Raw genomic sequence first — 19,164 nt, forward strand, 5'->3', positions numbered from 1 at the left:
TAAAATAGCAACAATGAAAATCCTGCACTTCTAAAGTTTGATGACACAGATACAGATAACTTTGATGAAACATTTTAAATTTCTAAGTTGTCACAGTTTCCAATATTATTTTAATCCAACAGAACCAATAAAGGCAACAGAAAAGCTCTCATAAAAACTGTATGACAGTAAAATAAAATGCACTTAAAGGAAAAAATGTTTTATCTCTAAGTTGCTCAAATGAAGGCACCAAAGTTCCCTGATTATTGAAAGGACTAATAAGATCATAAAATATTTATATAGGTATGAGTGCTATGAAGATCTTGGTAGTAAGATTTTCAAGCCATGGCAAGGTCCACTTATCCAAATGATCCTTGACCAAATTTTGTATTTCCGCCATCATGGCAAAGGTTTGACAGACACAATTTTCCTGTCATTGTATATTTTCTAACCCATTAGTTTTTTCAGTCACAAATACTTCAAAGTATGTACCAGTTATTTACCAAAGGGGTGGAAATTCTTTTTGACTAGGCATAGTTCTCTAAAATGAACTTCGTGGATCAATGTTCCATATAAATTCAGGGTAGCTACACCACTGTTAAATTTGAAGACTAAGTGCAATACAATGCAAAACTAAGAGGAAGAAAACTAACATTACGAAAGAGACTTACCTTGTTATCCAGAAGAAAGTCAGTGTCATCTGATGTAGGCCAGGAATTAACAGGACTGGGTTTGCTGGAAGAGCTGGGGAGCAAAAACACACAATAGCAGTGGGTGAGTTTCATTCTTTAAAAACTGGTGAAAGCTTGGCTATCTGTGTATCAAATGATGGTTCGTGGTTGACACAACTAAAATTTGACTTGTAGTTTTGAAATATTTTAGATGTTTCCTTCTGTCTTCACTTATTCCAATCTACAAAACACTCAGCATAGTCTCACTTTCACTCCCAAAGCGTGACAGCCAAGAGACCAGCACAGTCTAAAAGTCATTTCTCTTTACAAATTGCCTCCTCTGAAGGCTGAAGTGAAAATGCAATCAATGGCCAACAAAACTTGTTACCTGGACTCAAAAATGCCTGGTAACCTCAAGGTGAAAAGATTCACTGTCCCCTTTCCCTGGTCTGTCTCTGTTTCAATGACTAATCTGGTTGTGATGGTTTTGGTTTAAAGTGTCCCCTTTAGTGGGAAGGTGTTTGGACCATGGGGACCCTATACTCAGCATGCCCTCGTCCATCTGCAAGTTCAGTAGCTCACTGTGCCCTTAGCAGGTCGGGTCTGCTCTGAGGCAGGCCACTGGGTCCTGACCTGGATGGGTGAATTCTCACCCCTGGTTCTTCAGCCCTCTCACTGCTCCTGCCTGCAGGAGCTTTCCTCTACCTTGTCTCCCTGCTAAGGAATTTCTTCCTTGGAGCCTGAACTGAGTCAAAATAAATCTTTCCTCCTTTAAAACACTGGGGTTGAGCAATTTACCCCATTAATGCAAAAGTTAGTGAAAGTCAGTATGATGCTAAGTAACTCTGGAATGGCAGTCTTTTTCTACTATCAAAGCCCCTTACAGTAAGACAACTCTGTTTCTTCCCTTTACCATAAAAACAGGACATTGAACTATAAAAATATCTGAAGGTTAAAAGTATGGAAATCAAAGAAAAAAATGTGTATGTGAGTTGATAAATCTCTTCCCAGGGAAATTAAACTATTAAAAATTATAAAATCCAATTATTTTTCCTGTATGGCTTTGCTTTTTTCACCTACACATAAATTGGTGAAACTTTCACAGACACACTGACATTCAAGCAGGATCTAGCTGGAAAATCAGCCCTGGTAGCTGCTCCTCTGTTATCCTAAGTCTAATGTAAAGTCCTTCTGAAAGGGCTCCTACTCCTGGGCTGCTCAATGGAGGGCTCCACAAGAGTCTTCACCTAAACTTTTCAGTCTATGAAGGCATAGATTCCTGCAACAAGGATGAACTCAAGTAAGCAACAGTAGCTGTTCCTGAAAAGAAAGCTATTTGTGTCACAATCACCTACCCTCAGCAGAAGCAAGGTACTGATAATCAAATGGGCACGTCTGACTTCCAGGCCTACCTTCCATCTACAGGAAGCACATCAGCCAATGGAGTAAAGAGGTGGAGGTGAGAGACATCTGTCCTGGGTCACAGGCCCATGAAGTTCAGCAACTTATGGTTCCCAGTGGACTTTGGGGCCTGAGCCACCCTACATGAACTGAGAAGGAAGGCGGCCATGGGACATTCCTCCCTGCTCTAGAGACTTCCCAATGGCTCACATTACCCTAAGCAATCCAACACCAATCTTCAAGTTTCTCAGTTTCTCCAACTGAACAAAGGGCAACAATCTTTTCAGGTGTCTTTAAACCTCCACTTTTAATATGCCTTTTGAAACAAAGCTCACTAATTTGGGCTTCAATTTCTCTATTATCTTTATTAAACTTGTGACAAACCTCAACTTTCTGATTTCTAATACCCAAGTCTTGCCCAATTCGACGCTGCTCTTCAAACTTGCCTTCCCTCACGAATTCTACTGTCATGCTCTCCCACTGGGCATGCTAGACCTGCTCCTCTCTTCTGCTATGGAAACTCTCACAGAAGGAGACATGAGGAAGTGTATTAGTCTCAGCAATGATAGAACCTGATTTCAATCTCATTTTTACCATGAACTATATTCAGATAAGTCACTTTAATATCATTGTGCTTCAAATTCTCTATGATACAACCATGTGGCTAGAATGTTAAGCAGGTTGAGGCAATAGAAGGTATTTTTATTGGTCTCTTAGATTCCTTAGAACCTGAAAGTCTACTTATTTTTTTACTCTGTTTAAGGAACAATAAGAAATACTAAGCAGCATAAGCACTTGCCTTGCAAGCATGCAGTCGTGAGATTTGATTTCTGGTACTAAAAAAAAAAAATACTAAGGCAGCAGAAATAAAAAAAATACCAAGTAGAAGAAAAATTTTTTAAAAAGTCAAGAAAATATTTTACTTAAGAGGAAAAAAAATCATAGAACTAGGCAGTAGTAATAGCCTGAAAGGAAAACCAAACAGGGAAATTGGTGAATAGACACATGCATTAAAAATGTCATTGCAATAAACCGTTCACATAAATAATATAAGATGATTTACATAAAGGTAGTCTTAACTACCACATCTCCCCTAAGTTCTATAGTGGTAAAAACAAGAAACTGGCTATCAATTCAATCATTATCTTTAGAATAAACTCACCAGCTTCTCAGGAAAACTAAGCAGACTTGACATGTCCCTTATGGTGACTTTCTACACTCATCTTAAATGACCTGCATTTGGATCCCAGCACTGCAGAGGGCAATGGAAGGCATCTGGGAGCCAGGCAGGCTAACAGTCAACACATGGGTCAGTTACTTCTTAATTATGAGACCATGGACTATTTAAATAACCCCCATTCATAACAGCAGCCAAATTAATAAAACTGGATTAAAACAGTACAGGTACTTTGTCTGGCCTGGAACAGAACACTAAAAAAGATTATTTTCTTTTTCTGCACTCACTAATTAGTCACCGTATGATATTTAAAAACCTGTAAGTTCTTACCTGGTTACAGATTCATCTTCAGAAATAGCAGGTGCTATTAAAGAAAAAGGTAAAATATATTTTGAATTAACAAAAATATAAACTATTAAAAGTATAACTCTGATGTTTTGACACAAAATAGTCTTTTGGGCTGCATCTGTAGCCCATTCTACAATCAGTATTAATTATGCTATTGATATGCAATGCATTAAGAAATCTCACTTCCTATTTTTAAGAAATGCAGGGAAGAAGAGAATTTATCTACATTTGATAGCTAAATGAGCAAAGTGCTGTGCACAATGACATCCTACCTGAAGGTATTATATTGACAGAAATGGTACCATTAGCAGTATCGCTGGCATAAGCTGACATGGCAAACAAAGAGCATGACTTTCCTAGAGTAGTGGCACTAGGAACGATCATAAAAGATACACTTATTTTCTTAAGACACAAGGCAGCTGCTGTAGCATTCAGTTGGAACTGTAGAGTTTGAAGAGGAAATACTTTAGCTCAAGGAAGCTGTAAAGGGCATTCTAATTTGCAGCATGGCAAAATATGGGAAGCACACCTGAAACAAGCACCATTGCAATGATTTCCAGCTCTCAGTGGAGAAGAGCTCAGGAGAAGTCTGTGCACTTACTCTTGCTATTCCTCTCCTAGGGAAGATTCTAAGGAGCTCCCTTAGTTCTCCCTGGTTTCTCTGTCATATGTGTGATGCAAACAGGGCTCAAGTTCATCTGCTATCTTACTTCCCATGGAAAGAACCACTTCAGAGCTCAAGCCTTTACAAGCTGGTCCAGTCTGAAAAGCTTAAAAGCCAGCACCGGGGAGGTTGCAACCAGCTGCCAGGGAGCACTATCTTACATGGAATAATGAAAACATACAAATGAAACCACTAACTCACTGAGCCTCTCAGAATGTGACAAGTGAAAGACAAAATTTTACGTCATGTAAACTTTGGGAAAAAAACAAAACAACACAAAGAACCAAAAGCCTCTGATTTCCCGTGACAGAGAACCTATTCATATAAAGTCAGGGCTGGGGTTGGACTCAGTGGTAAACATGTGTGCACAGCACGCACAAGACCACTGAGTCCCTAGTACTGAAGGAGTGAGGACCAATAATAATAATGATAAAATCGGTCATGTTTTACTAACTTAACATGACTTGCACTTAAAGGAAGAGGAGCATTTTGACTCACCTATAGCTTTCATTACTCCCTCATCTTACTTCCCATCTCCAGGTAAGAATGAAAGATCTGAGGCACTTTGAGAAGCACAGCACTCGCCAGTGTCTGCTTCCATTCTCAAAGGTTCTGTCTGGACCCAACAGAACAAGGTGGTGCAGTTCGTGCTCTGAAGTTCAGCATGATGTCACTTTTGTCAACCCTCCTCATGATGAGGAATCCACATAGAAAGCAGGCCAGCTCAGCATGTGGAGCACATGCCATCAGCGCATATTCATACAAGCATCAAAAACACAAAAACTAAGGCTGGAGGTATAGCTCCATGGTAAATCATTGACCTGGAATGGCCAAAGCACTGGCTTCAGTCCCTAGCAACATCCCCAATAAGAGGAAAAAAGGCAGTTCAAGTAACAGCTTTATTGGCTACATTCAGTTAGCTTGAACAGTTATTGCTTTTAATCTTCAAAAATTATCCACTGTATCATTTCAATGATGGAGCAGATCTGCTAAAATGATCACTGCCAGGAAAATGAAAAGTTCAGTGGTTGCAGTATTGGTGGGGTGGTGCAGGGCCAGGGAGGCAATGAACAAATAGCACAAAGGAGCTGTCTGAGGCATGACACTGCTAAAGGAAACACACAACAAATTCCAATCCACCATCACATGAAGAATGCTAACAGTGAAACTTAGTGTTAAATGCAGACTTTGGATGGGAACCAAGGACCAGTGTAAGTCATCGTCTATAACAAGTGTACTACTCTAGAGGACAGCACTGGCCATGGAGGGAGGCAACTCGTGTGAGAGGCACACAGTCTACTGGAAATCTCTGGATCTTCCTTTCAATTTTGCCGTGAACTTAATCCTGATGTTTATAAATGTTCATAGTGCAAAGGGCACAGTTCAGTGGAGGGGCACTTGCCTTGCGTGAGTGGAGTGCCAGGTCTACCAATCCCTGGAAAAGAGAACACATAAAAAATAAAAGAGAAGAAACAAAGCTGTTAATTAAAGATAGTTACTGAACCCAGTACTGCAGAAGATACAGAAACTCAGTATACCCTGGAGATAATTACAAGATCAAAGTAGCACAGACTAGATATCATCTCCTAAACTGAAGAATAGGAAAATATGGAGAACAACGTAAGTTAAAATCTTGGGGGGGAAAATAATGTATAAGTGACTTAACATTTTATTTTTAGTCACAAAAAACTCTTCTCAGTGATACAATCATACAGTAATATGGTTTTTACTAAGTCTAATGCATTTATTAACATATTAAACCTTCACTATATGTTATTACACAGACACTAGACATAGTGATTTAAAACTCTTTTCATGTATAGGATTTCAGAAGTAAAAATTAATAAATGGAGTATTTTGGAATAAAATTTTCCTACAGTTAATTTCTTAAATACTTCTGAATTCTGCAGTATTAAGAAAAAAACAAGAACAAATATAAATGCAGCAGTAAATATACTACACATTTGAGTAGACCCATCAGATGGAGAACGCCAACAGTTTGCCCTAATGTTAACTGCCAACATTAGATGATAACGATGGACCACTGTAAGTCATCATCTGTAACAAGGGTACTCCTCTAGGGGCGGGCACTGGCCATGGAGGGAAGCAAAACACTTTGTGTGAGAGGGACATGATCAATCAAAGCCCTCTGGATCCTCCTTTCAACTTTGCTGTGAACCTAAGCCAGACATAAAAAACAAAGTTCTTAGTGAAAAGGGTGCAGCTCTGTGGTAGAGCACTTGCCTGACTTGAGTGGAGTCTCGGGTTGAGTGGCAACCACTGCAAAAAGGAAGACAATGAAACAGAAAAAAAAAGACAATAAACAAAGAAACAAAGAAAAAGGTATTATTTAAAGAAAGTTAATGAACCTACTAATACCATGATACAGAAATTTAGTATACAATTGGAGATAATTCAAAAACACAGTAACAGTGTATAGATATCACCTCCTAAACCAGAGTAGGACATTATACAGAACAATACAAATTACATACTTTAGTGGGAAGATAATAACTGTTAAGTGACTTAAAATTTTATTTTTAGTCACAAAAATCACTTTTCAGTAATACAACCATGTAGTAATATTCTTTTACTAAGTCTAACACATTTACTTAAAAAATTAAAAGTTTACTCTAATGTTAGTACACACAAAGTAACCATACTAATTTAAAACTATTTTTCATGTATAGGATTTCAGAAGTAGAAATTAAAGAAGTGTAACATTTGGATTATAAATTTCCTATAATTAATCTCCTAAATACTTCTGAATATGGAGTATTAACAAACAATTAATAACAAACATAAATGCAACAGTAAATACCCTACACATTTGAATAGACCCATCAGATGGAGAACACTAACAGTGAGCCCTAACATTAACTGCAGATTCAGATTTTAAGGATAAGGGTAGACTCGTGGTAACTCATCGTCTATCACAAGTGTACTACTCTAGGGGAGAGCACTGGCCATGGAAGGAGGCAACTTATGTGTGAGAGGCACATGATCAACTGCAAATCTCTGGAGCTTCCTTTCAATTTTGCAGTGAACTTAAACCTGATATAAAAAAGCAAACTTCGTAGTGTAAAGGATACACCTCAGTGATAGCGCACTTGCCTGGCCTGAATGGAGCCACAAGAATAGGTTGAGGCTCTGCAAAAGGGAAGACAAAAGAAAACAACACAGGAAAAAGCTGTTAATTAAATGTAGTTACCGAAACTACTACTACCATGTTACAGAAACTCAGTATATACCTGGAGATAATTACAAGATCAAAGTAGCACAGAATAGGTATCATCTCCTAAACCAAAGAATAGGAAAATATATAGAACAATATAAGTCACATACCTAGGCAAGAAAATAATTGATAGGTGACTTAACATTTTATTTTTATTCACAACAATCACTTCTTAGTGATACAATCATGTAGTAAAATGGTTTTACTAGGTCTAATGCATTTATTAAAATATTAAAACTTCACTATAATGTTAGTGCACAGATACTAGACAGACTGATTTAAAACACCTTTTCATGTACAGGATTACAGAAGTTAAAATTCAATAAAAGGCATATTTTAAATTATAATTTCCTACACTTCATGTCTTAAATACTTATGAATTGTGGAATTTAACACAAAATTAAGAACAAATATAAATGCAACAGCAAATACACTACACATTTGAATAGATCCATCAGATGGAGAACACTAACAGTGAACCTTAGTGTTAATTGCAGACTTTGGATGGCAACGATGGACCAGGGTAAGTCATCATCAATAAGGAGTGTACTACTCGAAGGGAGCACACTGCCTGTGAAGGGAGGGAACCCATCTGTGAGAGGCACATGATCAACCGAAATTTCTGGATCTTCCTCTCAACTTTTCTTTGAACTTAATCCTAATTTAAAAAACAAAGTTCTTAGTGCAAAGGACACAGCTAAGTTGTAGAGAACTTGCCTGGCAAGGATGGAGTCCCAGGTAAGGTTATATCTGCAAAAATGAAAAGCAAAAACATTCAGAAAGAAAGAAAGAGAGAAAGAAAGAGAGAGAGAGAGAGAGAGAGAGAGAGAGAGAGAGAGAGAGAGAGAAAGAAAGACAAAAAACTATTAATTACAGGTAGTTACTGAATCCACTACTACCATGTTACAGAAACTCAGTATACAATTAGAGATGATTCCAAGATCAAACTAGCACAGTACAGGTAACGTCTCATAAATGAGTAGGAAAATATGGAGAACAATATAAGTTATAAACTTGGGTGAAAAAATAACTGAGAAGTGACTTAACACTTTTTTTAGTAACAAAAATCACTTCTGATACAACTGTGTAATAATACACTTTCACAAAGATTAATGCATTTATTAATATATTAACACTTTGCTAAAATATTAGTACATAGAAAGTAGCCATACTGATTTGTAACTCTTTTTCATGTTTACGATTTCAGAAGTAAAACTTAAATAAATGGAGTATTTTAGATAAAAATTTCCTATACTGCATTTCTTAAATACTTCTGAATTCTGCAGTATTAAAAAATTAAGAACAAACATAAGTTCAACACTAAATACACTACACAGTTGAGTAGACCCATCAGATCGAGAACACTAACAGTGAAACTAATATTACCTGCAGATTTGGATTATAATAATGGACCGGTTTAAGTCACTGTCTATAACAAGTGTTCTAGTCTAAGGGAGGGCACTGGCCATAGAGGGAGGCAACTTATGTGTGAGAGGTACATGATCAACTGCAAATCTCTGGATCTTCCTTTCAATTTTGCTGTGAACTTAAGCCTGAAATTTAAAAAAACAGTTTATAGTGCAAAGGGTGCAACTCCATGGTACAGCACTTGCCTGGTACGAATGGAATCTCGGGTTTTTTGGCAACCACTGCAAAAAAGAAAAGAATGGAACCGAAAAGAAAACAGAAGAGAAGAAACAAAGAAGAAAAGCTATTAATTAAAGACAGGTACTGAAACTATTACCATGTTATAGAAACTCAATGTACAATAGGAGGTAATTCCAAGATCAAAGTAGCACACTATTAGTATCAGAAAATATCCAGTATCCAGAAAATATCCAGGAATATTATACAAAGCCATATAAATTAAATACTTAAGTGGGAAAATAATTCATAAGAGTGACAACATTTTAATTTTAGTCACAAAAATCACTTTTCAGTAATACACTCTTGTAGTAATATTCTTTTACTAAGTAAAACATATTTATTTAAAATATTAAAAGTTTAATCTTAATTCACACAAAGTAGCCATAGTGATTTAAAACTTTTTCATGTATAGGAATTCAAGTAAAATTAAATGAATGAAGTATTTTAGGTTATAAATTTCCTATAATCCATTTCCTAAATTCTTCTAAATATGGAATATTAACAAAAAATTAAACACAAATATAAATTGAACTGCAAATATACACTTCACCTTACAGTACACCCATGAGATGGGGAACACTAACAGTGAATCCTAACACTGACTGCAGACTTTGCTTGGTAATGATGGGCCAGTGTAAGTCATTGTCTACACCAAGTGTACTACTTTAGCGGAGGGCACTGGCTGTGGAAGGAGGCAACTCATGTGCAAGAGGCACGTGATCAAACAAAAATCTCTGGATCTTGCTTTCAATTTTGCTGCAAAATTAAACCTGATTTTAAAAAAAAAACATCTTAGTGCAAAGGGTACAGCTCACTGATAGAGCACTTGCCTGGCATGGATGGAGCCTCAATTTTAATTGCAACCACTGCAAAAAAGGAGACAAAAGGAAAGAAAAGCATACAGGAGAAAAGAAAGAAACATAGGTTAAAAGCTATTAAATGAAAATAGTTACTAAATCTACTAGTATCATGTTACAGAAGCTCACTATACAAATTCACATAATTCCAAGATCAAAGCACCACAGTATAGGTATAATCTCCTAAAGCAAAGAACGGGAAAATATCCAGAAAAATATAAATTACACAACTAAGTGAAAATAATTGAGAAAAGTGACTTAACATATTAGTTCTAGTCAAAAATTCACTTTTTAGTGATATAACCATATAATAATTTTCTTTCACTAAGTCTAACACATTTACTTAAAAAATTAAAACTTTAATGTTAGTGTGTATAAATCAGCCATACTGATTTAGAACTCTTTTTCATGTATGGGATTTCTGAAGTAAAAATTAAATAAATGGAGTATTTAGATCATTAATTTCCTATACTGAATTTCTTAAATACTTCTGAATTCTGCAGTGTTAAGAAAAAATGAAGAATAAACATAGATGCAACAGTAAATATGTTACACATTTCAAAACAGCCATCTGATAGAGAACACTAAAAGTGATACTTTGAATTGTAACAATGGACTCCTGTAAATCATAGTCCATAACAAGCATTCTAATGTAGTGGAGGCCTCTGGCCCCTGAGGAAAGCAACCCATGTGTGAGAGGCACATAATAAACCAGAAATTTTTGGATATCCTCTTAATTTTTCTGTGAACTAAAACCTGATATAAAAAACAAACTTCTTGTTGCAAAAGATACACCTGAGTGGAGGGGTACTTGCCTCGTGTTAAAGAGGTCTCAGATTCACTTGCAACCACTACAAATAAGAGAACAGAAGAGATAAAGAAAAGAAACAAAGAGAAAACACTATTAATTGAGCATCGTTACTGAATCTACCATTACCTTGTTACAGAAACTTGGTATACAATTGGAGATAATTCCAAGATCAAAATAGCAGTGATAGATATTATCTCCTGAACTGAGGAGTAACAAATTATACAGATCCATATAAATGACATACTTAGGATGGAAAATAATGATAAAAGTGACTTAGCATGCTATTTTTAGTCACAAAAATCACTTTTCAGTAATACAATCATGTAGTAATATTCCTTTACTAAGTCTAATCCATTAGTTAAAATATTAAAAGTTTACTCTAATGTTAGTGCACAGAAAGTAGCCACACGGGTTTAAAATTCTTTTTTGTGTTTAGAATTTTAGAAGTAAAAATTAAATAAATGGAATATTTTAGATTAGGTCTTTCTTGTGATTCATTTCTTAAATAATTCTGAGTTTGGAATTATTAAAAAAATTAAGGAAATATAAATTTAATTGACACAGTGATTGTTTTAACTCCTCTTCTGTGTTCAAAATTTTTTCTTACTCTTTTCCTTTTTCGTTGTTTTTGTCTTTTGTTTTTTGTTCTTTGAGACAGGGTCTCACTATGTAGTGCAGGATTGCCTTCAACACAAGAAGGTACTCCTGCCTCAGCCTCGCCAGTGCTGGGGTTACAGGTTTGTGCCTTCACACTCATCCTTTTGTCTTTGAAAATCAAGACAGGGCCACCAAGTGTAATTCACTATGAGAAGTCTTACCTGGAGGGCTATTGTCAGAATTTGAAGATTCCTTTTCTTCACATTGAGAATTTTTTCTATGCAAAAAAGTGATTTAAAATTGATATAAAACATATTAAATTACTAAGCGTATTTCAGACAATGTTAGATCTAATATGAAAACTTTACTCCAATACTTCAAATCTGTCGTGTCTACAAAACTTTATTACACCTGTAATTAAGGAAGAAAAAACAGTAAGTAAAGTGAGGCAGGCATCAATCAAGAAAGGCAAGACAACTCCAAGCATTAGCTGGATTAGCACAATTTAAGAGAAACTGTCTTGAAATCACAAGCTCCGGCTCGAAAACCAACAGCAGTTTCTTTTTGCATACGTCATTTCCCTTAGACTCAAAGTCTTATAAACTGTAAGGACTTTGCTAATTTAGTTTACCAGAATCCCATGAAGGTTTGATGAAGTAACATAGAAACCTGCTCTCAGAAATAATAAAGTAAGGGGTGAGTAGTTCCTAAATGCTCACCTAATTTGGAATTCCAACTACAACCCAACGTGTGTATTTTCAGATTGTAGTATTCAAGTGCTGTAGTTACCAGAAAATAATGGGTCTTAATTTGGACTATGAGCTCTTCTCTTCTCTGTGGCTTATAATTCATGGCATATCAACTTTTAAATAATTTATAACTAAGTCTATATATAAATATCTCATTAAATTGGACAACATATTTGTTCTCTACTACTGAACTAGTTATGCCAATGGCAGAAAAGTAACAGATATCAAGACCTGGAATAAAACTTCAAGCAGAACACATAACTGTATCAGACAAACATGACCAGACAGGGAAAATCAAATAAGAATTAATACAATTGTGATAGAGCTGTTTAATTCCCCATTGTCACAAAGACATAAACCAAGTAGACAAAAATCAGCAAACAAATATCAGAACTGAATAAAACCTGTGAACAAGTGGACTTGGTAAGTGTTTACAACATTCCACTGAACAACATTAGGATACATGTTCTTCTCAGCTGCAAATGGGACATTATCTAGACCATATACTGGCCCACAGAATATGCTTAAGTAAGTACTAAGGAACTGAACTTATCCCAGGCATATTTCCTGATGACATCCCAGTGAAACTGGAAATTAACACCAAAAGAAACCGCAAAAATTCCATAAACACATGGAAATAAATAACATACTCCTGAACAACCAATGGGTCACAGATGAAATTAAAAAAGAAATTAAACAATGTCTACAATTAAATGAAAATGCAGATACAACTTCCTGAAACCTTTGGAATGCAATGAAAGTAGTCCTATGGGAAATTTGTAATAGTGAAGTCTCACATCAGAAAAACAGAAAGAGCAAAAACTGGGACTTCTGGGAGAACATAGCAGACAGATAACAGCAGCTATGGAGGCTGCTTTTAAGACTTGGCTCTGAAGTCAGGAATGGTGTGGAGTAAGGAGAAATAAACCAGTGGAGATATGCTCTGCTGACCCAGGAACAAACTGGGCTGAGAGAAACCAACTTGGAATGCAGTCCTGGTGCTAGAACAGGAACAGAAAAGCCTCAGCGTGGAGGCTGGGCCCCGCGCCATTGGAAACCGCGATTTGGGTTTCCCACCACGCGGCGACTGCGTCTGCATCGGCTCGGCAGGGAGAGAGACGTGCGGAAGTTCTGAGAATGGGAATTGGTGAACGGAGTCGAAAACAGGACGGACGGGAGCCGTGCACTGACTTGTGGTGAGGTGAGTGAGAGAAACTGACACTGTACCACAGTTTGACTCCAGCGGAAAGCATTCTGGAACTGGGCAGATTTGCGGGAGCAGGGCGCTGTGTCGACTTCAGCCACATATGCCCCTCTCAGGCGGGATTGGTGAGAAGTGCCTAGCCTATGTGACGCTGCTGGCCGAGACCCAGTAGGCTAGCACAACCCAGATCCCAGAGCCTGAGGGTGGCCTGGAGGGGTGGGCCCCATGTAGGCTGCCTGGTCTGCAACTTCCTGGTGTGCTGCGGTGGGCGGGAACACCTAGCCAGCGCAATTCGATCAGGCTGTGGCTGACAGGGAGGGAAGCTGGGCCTCCTATATATGCTTGCATATATAAAGAACAAAGAATATGGGAAGAGGGAGCAACAAGAAAGGCTCCTCAGCCCCTAATCCTGAGAAACAGGCAAGAGCGGACACCGCACCAATAGACATAAAGCGCCATCTAGAGAGCCTCATAGATCAGTTCAGGAATGAAGTTATTAATGACCTGAAGCTAGAAGTAAGCAGAATAGTTAGAGAAATGCTAAGCACCACCCAAGAAAAAACAGATGGTGGAATGGAAGAACAGAAAAAGAGGGGAGAATTGTTTGATGGAGAAAATAGAGAAAGCATAGAATACGTGAAGCAGGTTCAAAGGGACTACCAGGAAACTAAAAAGTCTATTGAAAACTGGCATAACAGCTTGAAAGGTACTAAGGACAGACTATCTGAACTTGAAGGCAGATTTGTAATATGGGAGAATGAAATGAAAAACTTCTTAAAAATAACAAAGAAACAAACAGCAATAATACAAAGACAAGAAGATGATAAGAGGATCCATAACTTAAGAATTAAGAACATAAAAGTAGAAGTAGGGACACAAACAAATGAACTACAAAAGCTACTCACAGAAATAATCCAGGAGAATTTTCCTAATTTAGCAAAAGGTAAAGATACTCAGATGTATGAGGCATACAGGACCCCAGCCACCTACAACCCAAACAGAGCAACACCCAGGCATATAATAATAACAATTCCAGAAATTCAATACAAGAACAGAATATTAAAAGCTGTCAGAGACAAGAAACAGACCACTTACAAGGGAACACCCATCAGAATTACAGCAGATTTCTCTGTACAAACCATCAAATCACGAAGAGCGTGGGGGGAAATAATTCAAGCTTTGAAAGATAATAATCTCCAGCCAAGATTGAGATATCCTGCACAACTGTCCCTGGAAATTGATGGAAAAACAAGGTGCTTCCAGGATAAAGAGGAACTGGGGGAATTTGCAACCACCAATTCAACTCTACAGAGAATACCGCAAGATATTCTAAAAAAGAAAAATACAAAAAATCCAGAAGTAGCGGCAGAGAGGCCACAGTGAATGGAGCAGAAAACAAAATGAAGAAGACAAACTGACAACTAATAACAGAAAAATAGCTCAACAGAAATGAGGCAGAGAAGATTGGATGATAGGAACAGCTATTTTGGAGAAAATGACGTCTTAATAGGTAATACTGATTTAGTATCATCTTGTTTTGAAGTCTCATCAAGCTTTTGGTTCTTCTGTCTCCATTGGTCTAAACAGGTTGTATCTTATTGGATTTTATTATGTATGATAGTATAAGTAAAAACTTTTAAAGACAAGGAGATTATACAGAAACCATTGTTCATTTTCTGTTAGTTGATTCTAAATACCCTGTAATGCTGTCATTCTCTTAAATGGTTTTACATTGTTTTGATATATTTAATGCTACAGTATACGAAGTTGTACTCAAGGATTTCAAGGAAAGAGACAATATGGTAACTACTTTTATGTCAGGATTATCTGGTGGTGAAACACTATTCTGCTTAAATGGTTATGTTTTGATCTGTGCTGTTTTGCTGTTATGCCCTCTTTTATCTCAATCTCCACTCCATTATTTACTTTTTTTATTTTTATCCTTTTAAATAAGGAAAACATAAATAAAAATAGCAGGATATATTATAGTAACCCACTTTGACTTTCCATTATCTTGATTTAAAGTCCTGTATTACTCTCACCATCTTGTTTTTGACTGATGTCCCCCTATTGTGTTTTGCTGGATAGTACCAGGTTCAAAAGTTTAGGCAACAGCTGTGAAGATAGTGAGATTCATTATGACGCCCATTCTGGTTGACTTTTATCTACTTTTGAAGACCTACAATGTCTCCAATGTTTTGGTTTTGTCGGTTTTGTTCTTTACTATTTTGTTCAATTTTATTATAACTGATGATATAGGCAATTCTATTAGAGATAGCGGGAGGCATTATGGTAACCATTGTTGATCACCTTGTATTATGGTTTTATATTATCTATTATGTCCACCCTTTTGATTTGACCAACTCTGCTCTGTTATGTCACATTTGGTTTCACTCTCTTCCAAAAAAGTAATGAGATCCATGGGAGCAATAAAACCCAAAATGTGTAATAGTCATTGTACCAAAGAGAGGAAAAGAAAGTGCTCTGAATGATATAACTGCATGTATATTTAAGTGTATAAGATAGAAAATGATATCACTGAGTTTTATTGGATCATTGAACAGAACTGTTTGCAGTATCATTGTTGGAATGTCCACTTTACAAGCTTTAATTTTGTCACTTGAACAATTATCTCTAAGATGACAATATGTAATCCATTAACTAGTGATGTCCTACTGTTTATTTTTTTTTCTGTAAATCTGTATAACTTATACCCTTTCTCTTTTTTTTCTCCTTAAATAAAATTTAAAAGAAAAAAAAAGAAAGAGCAAAAACTGTATGTTGCATCTCAAGTTTATAGGTAAAGAGGCGGAAGGCAAGACTAAAACCCATATAAAGGAGGAAGTTATAAAGATCAGAGCAGAAATTAATGCAACTGACACTAAGAAGATAATACGGAGAACTAATGAAGTGAAGAGTTAGTTCTTTTAAAGACCTGGAATGGACTAATATTCTTCCTCTACACAACAAAACTCTGAGTGTGATTCTAACAAAGATTGGCTGGTTCAATTTCTGTCTGTCTCCAACTGACATGGAAGGCAAAACCCTCTTGTGTGCAGGACATATTGCATCATGCTGGGGCTTAGTTTTCTTTACTATGAATTCAGAGAGTTTCATTTAATTGCTTCTGTATGAGACAAAAATCTGTAAATATTCTAGAGTCCTGATTCCAAGACAAAAATAGATTTTCAGTAGTAAACAATTTCAGAGGCCAAACAGAAGTTGCTGCCAATTTAAGGCTTAATTCAGGACCTTTTACAACTTATGTAATGGTGCTACTTGGTATAAAGAGACTTCTCGGTAAAGACCTGTTGACAAAGAAAAAACAAACATTGATCTCTTTTGGAAACATTATTTGGGTCTTTCCAGTACTTTACAATGATCCCAGCTCTTATTTTCTGGCAGAAGACTAATGAAGGTCTCAGAGCATGAGCCACCGTGAAGGTCTCCACCAATGTGTAGGATCCATGTAGGATTCTGAGGAGGTGGGAAGAGTCATTTTGTTTACCATGCATGGGGCGAATCTACGAGGTTCAGCCACCAAAGTAAAGTGCTTCCAGTTCAGGGACAAAAACTGAGCATAAAAGCACACATACTAAAAAAAAAACCAAAACAATAAAACAAGCTGCAATTTAAGTGTAAGTGTGTATTACCATGAAGGCTCAGGGATCTGGGTCAGTAATGACAACCTGGGACTAAAAGTTAATCACCACTACACTGAGAGATACTTAATAATAACACAAACCACAAAAGTACACTTGACTCATGAAAGAGGACTGAATTCTTCAGTCTTAAGCAATGTCTTGGATTTTTGGAAAATTCAGGGACGAGGGTTTAGGAGAGAGCTCCTACTGCAAAGTAACAAAGATTTTATGCGAAACTAGACATGTCAAGACCCAAGTGGTTAATTAGAAAAATCAAAACTGTGACACTACTTGTACACCATAGAGAACTGTACTAGCAATTACATGGGATCCCTATGGGTAATGATTCTCAAGTCCCAAGATAGGGTCTGGGGTTGTATTTCAGTGCTATGACAGATGCTTCACATCTGTGAAGCTCTCAATTCAGTCCCAACTTCTGTGCTTTATGAAAAGATGTCAAACTTCTCTAGTTAACGGATGGTCAAATGACCAGCAAAATCAGAGCACAAACAGCAAACCTCAGGCTGAGTACCCCACCCTCAGATAAAGCCAATGCCCCCTGTCCCAAAGCAGAGTTGGAGGACAACCCAGTAAGTAAGCATTGCATTCCGAGCTGACATAGATGCCTGCCTGACATCTAAAGAGGGTAAGGAGTACCCAGACCTGAACACACTATCCTCCAGCACTGGGTTCCCCTCAGCACAGGGCCACAAAGGTAAAAACCAACAGAACGACCTGCGCCAGGAAGTGACCAATGCCCAGAGAGAGTTTCAGTACAACACTGAACTGATAGCCTTCCTCAGAGAATAAGTGAGAACTTTGGGAGATAGGCTACACATGGTGAGAGCTAAATATGGATCTCCTGTGGTCACCTGGGAAGTATGGGCTGTGAACAGGAAGATCATGGGGCCCGTATTCTCTTCTGGAAGGCCAAGTTTGGTGGAAGTAATAGTTAGAGGGCCACTTCTAAAGAAGGCATATACTGTAGCTGTATGTTTGCACTGTACCACTTACATCCAGCAGAATTTAGTGGCCTGAACTACTACAGGGTAGTATAACTCACTTAACTGATAGTCCTCCTTGTTTTGGTTAAGTGCTGTTCATGACTCGTGTCTAGGATTTGTGAATATTCACTTGCAATGTGATTCCATTGTTGTTGAATTTATTACAACAGCCAATGTAACATATCAGAGTTACATTAGATTTCTCTCTATGCCACCAGGTACACACCTTGGGGTGGGGATGTCAAAAACAATACTGATTCACTCCCCCCAAAACAGGACGCCAGTCCATAAAATTTGTAAACTCAATCATGAAAAACAAACAGAGAAAGTGAAACATGAAAAGATAAGGCAACAAAATGCCTTCACAACCTCCCAATACCGCCCCCCCCCCCGCAACCAGTTTGGAGGGCCCTAGGGAGGAAATCATAAACCACACAGCAGACATTTCTGAAAGGGTATCCAGATAAAACACTTCCACAGGCAACTGGCAAACTTTCACAACATACAACTAATCAAATATTGACCCTCCTGAAACAGATGATCAACAAGATTAAAGAAAATATAAGAAATAGCTTTTAGAACTATATAAAGAATTACAAAATATGAATATCTAGAATAGAAAACAATTGAAATTCAAAAAATATTTAATGTAAACACTGAAAATCTAGAAGACAGGCTGAGGTCAATGATCACTTACTGAGAGGTACCTTAGAGGTACAGAGGGATAAGAAAAATGGACCTGACATCTCCTAGAAAATTCAAAGAGCACTAATACAAGAAGAATGGTAATTAGTGGAAAATCAGAAGACAGCAGAATGGACATAGAAAGCCTGTTGAGGCAAGTAGCAGAAATCATACAAGCAGGTAAAGTATGATCACAGTAGCCTTGATCAGAAAAAACTACTCCATGCCACATACTTAAAAATGACATGTAGCACAAGTACAAAATCTTAAAAGTTACTGATGCAAAGCAATGAATTGCCTATTAAGGAAAAGCCAGCAGAATTTATAATGGATGTCTCAGCACAAAACTTAAAGATAAGGGCAGCATGGAAGTCAGTGTTTCAAGCTCTTAAGGAAAGCAACTTCCAACCTTGACTAAAATTATCTCTCAAAATTGATGAATAAGATACTTCCATAATAAATCCTAAAGATACTTATGTCCACCTAACAAAT

General features: G+C 37.1%; 1 protein-coding gene across 1 annotated transcript in view; it reads right to left on the reverse strand.

Annotated features, from left to right (window-relative positions):
• The window catches only part of LOC101788926 (ras-like protein family member 12), a 141,611-nt gene that overhangs the window by 61,664 nt on the left and 60,783 nt on the right, over nt 1–19,164 (reverse strand). The window contains exons 1-2 of the mRNA XM_063254100.1: nt 3,559–3,673; nt 651–723 (exon numbers count right to left, since the gene is read on the reverse strand). The gene's annotated coding sequence lies outside the window, so the exon portion shown is untranslated. Of the gene's footprint in view, nt 1–650; nt 724–3,558 lie in introns of the transcript that reaches the window.

Source organism: Cavia porcellus, unplaced genomic scaffold (assembly GCF_034190915.1).
Source record: "Cavia porcellus strain 051 isolate PalLab524CR breed Dunkin Hartley unplaced genomic scaffold, mCavPor4.1 scaffold_8, whole genome shotgun sequence".
NCBI classification, from domain to species: Eukaryota; Metazoa; Chordata; class Mammalia; order Rodentia; family Caviidae; genus Cavia; species Cavia porcellus.